The 3,365-nt window shown below is 37.9% G+C and overlaps 1 pseudogene; it reads right to left on the bottom strand.

Moving 5' to 3' along the window:
• Nucleotides 1–1,559: 1,559 nt before the first annotated feature.
• LOC138174760 (heterogeneous nuclear ribonucleoprotein D-like pseudogene) lies at nucleotides 1,560–3,365 on the bottom strand (annotated as a pseudogene).

The following is a 3,365-nucleotide window of genomic DNA, read 5'->3' as shown; positions in this document are numbered from 1 at the left end:
TCATTAATGTATTATATAACTAAAACTCCTAATATTTCTATTGCTATTATGCTGGTTGGCCAGTCACTCATTTAACACATTGTTCTTATATTATGTAAATGATAGCAATATGAAATAATGGTACACATGACACCATTTCACCTACTGATATGGAGGTCACAAGTTATGCATATTTACTAGGTGACCCAAAGTCATACTAAACAAATGATTTTAATTTTTGATATGGTTATTAGAATATTGTTTAGTCAGCTATAGCCCAATGGAAAGAAAGCTATCCTAAGAGCCTGGGAGACCTGGGTCCAAGTCAAGCTTTTGACATATTCTGGTTGTGTGACTGGGTAAATCACATAAACCCCAGTGCTTTACACTATAAGTGTCAAGCTCCTTGCCATAAAACCTCCCAGTGCACCTTGAAATAGATTCAATCTGATGGGGAAATTTTTGCCAAAATAAATAAAAATACAGTGCATCATAGATTATGTTAATTTCTGATTTTCTAAGTCAAACATATGGCTACCAGGATCTGTTCCTATTTGAATTTAACACCACTACAATCTATGACAACTCTCTACATTTTCTAAGACTATAAATTAAAGGGAAGGTGCTGATCTGCATTAGTAGAGGGAGCTTCCTCATCCAACAGTTCTCCACCTCATTGGAATTAAAGGCCTTATCCCCAGCTCCATCCTTATTCAGCTATTAACAGAGGGAGATGCTATAATCACAACATAAAGTTATATCATTTTTAGTACAGTTTTTGATAAAATCTCCTATACTATTATTTTCAACAAGAGAGAAACCTGTGGGCTGTTATTAAGTGAATTTAGTCGCTTTAATGGCTGTAGTGGCTATGATACAAAAAACTCAGTACCTTGTGGCCAAACCAAACATGAACCTCTCTCTAACCTTATCTAGGATGGAGCTAGAAAGAATTGGACTAGATATTTTTCAAGTCGCTTCCAGGTCTAAGTCCTATCTGGGACTCAATAATCCTTTGAGTGTAAATGGATTTATAGTCATGGGAGAAATGGTTTAAGAACCTGGGAAATGTTTACTTTGGTTAATAGAAGACTTAAGGTTAACAACATAGCTATTTTCTTAAAGAAAATATTTTTATTTATATGTTTTGTGTTTAGATCCTTATATTTTCTAATGAAGCCACTCTCCTTTTTAAGAAGGCCTTTCTTTATAACATAAAATAAAATGGAAAAAAAATAGTTCAGCAAAGCTTTAAGCACATGAGAAAATCTAACATTATTGGTAGTCTTTAAAAATCAGAATCTCATACTTTTGCAAAGAAAAAAGGGAAGTACCTTTTCATATCACTTCATTGGGGTAAAGCTTTGATATTATAATCACACAGCATTCAGTATCATTTTTTCCTTTTTTCCAATACACTGTTGTAGTCATATATATTATATTGGTTCTGCTTCATGTCACATCTGTCTTTCCATGCTTCTTTGTATTTTATCATATTAGTCATTTCTTTTAGGACAGTCATATTCAATTAATTCATGTACCACAGCTTGTTTAGCCATTTTCTGATCAATGACTTTTTTGCAATTCTTTTTTTTAATGGAAAAATAACCTTTATTTAGAATACAAAACAATACATGAGTTTATGGGATTTACTATCATGACTTTTCCTAAAAAGTTCCAAGACAAAAGCCATAACTCTACTAAAGCTTTCCAAGTGTGTGTTCCAATAAGAAATAGCTAGTTATGGTTTGGCAGCAGCAGTGACATAATGCACTATTTCAGAATACAATTTACTTACAATTCTAGTGAAAATCTTGCCCATATTAATCTTTGATCCAGTTTCAATGGATGTAGAAATATGCAATTTGAACTACACTCACATTCAATGCAAGTGTCAAGTAATCATAATAGATGAATGGGTTGGGTTTTTTTTTTTTGGTTTTGTTTTTTTTACAAACAGGCTCAAAGCATCTTGTCAACTTGTAAAAGTACTTACTAACTTACTTTGTGGTGTTTAATAAAAAGGTGCTCTACTTAGAAAAAAAAAAGGTCAAGGGATCTATGGCCTGATAAAAACAATTTCAGCTATTCACAACATGCTGAATTAACACTTCTCATCACAAAGATCCCAAGAATGCATATTGGGGACAAACGCAATTCAACTGCATGGTTACTAGCATCTATCCTTATTTTAAACATGGACATAAATCCTTAGCATAGACCTTTTGTCAAGGGAATTAGGACACTAAGGCAAAGTTTGCTGCTCGCTATTTATAAAGGACCACTGCTTCTCCCCATTATCCGTGACTCCTAGAGAATAAACTGTGCCTCAATTATTGCTTATTTAAAATTACATTTTTTTACAGAGCTATTTAGTACCTGACACAGAAAAACAATCACAAGTAATTTATTTTTGAGAATCAATTAACATGAAATTATACAAATAAAATTTGTATAAACACAAATCCACATTTTGTCATAACACAGATGGCAAAGGACAAAAGCAAAAACAAGAAAACTAAATCAGCTGCTATATACAATTGGACACAATTGTGTCATGTACACTAAAAGTCTTTTACAAAATAGTCATCTCAGATCAATAGAAGACCACTCTCCATTCAATGCCGTCATCCTGCAAGATAGACTGCTGTAGCATCCACACCTGTTTTCTCCATGTCCTCCTTTAATGTGGCTGGTAATTGTTTTGGTGATTACCACCCCCTCGGGATGCTTTGCCATACGTGCTTTGTTGACCTCGGCCACGACCCCTAGTCCCACCTCGGCCGCGGGCCGCAGCGCCCCTCCCTCCTTTCTGTTGCTCCTGCTGCTGCCTGTATACCTCTTTGGGCTGGGCAACTTTGATTTCACACTTCCCAGAACCAATCTGGTGATATCTGTTCTCTAACAATTTCTTTACTGGCTCCTCGTCTGTGTACGTGATAAAACAGAATCGTCTTCTCTCGTTAGTCTTCGTGTCCATGGGAAGCTCGATGTTCTCCATCTCTCCGAACGCCCCGAAGTACTCCTGGATCTGCTCCTCCGACGTGTCCGGGCTCAGGCCGCCCACGAACACCTTCTTGGGTGTGTCCTTGCCCTTCAGCGCCTTGGCCCGCTTCGAGTCTATCAACTTGCCATCCAGCTTGTGCTCCTTGAGCTCCAGCACCTTGTCCACGCTGGCCGCGTCTTTGAAGAGCCGGCCGGGTCCGTCTTGATCGTGCAGTCCACCACCTCTCCGAAGCGGGACAGGTACTCGGTCAGGTCTTTCTTGCTCGTGTCCCAGCTCAGCCCTCCGATAAACATCTTACCGTCGTCCTGCTGGTTCTTGCTGGCGTTGATCTTGGAGTCCTCGGCGAACTCCTCCATGTTGCTGTACTCACGTCCTCCAT

Source organism: Petaurus breviceps, unplaced genomic scaffold (assembly GCF_028583685.1).
Source record: "Petaurus breviceps papuanus isolate PSGF00001 unplaced genomic scaffold, PetGlider_PUasm1.0 76, whole genome shotgun sequence".
NCBI lineage: Eukaryota > Metazoa > Chordata > Mammalia > Diprotodontia > Petauridae > Petaurus > Petaurus breviceps.
Note: the sequence above shows the minus strand (reverse complement) of the source record. Positions and strands in the feature narration are given on the sequence as shown.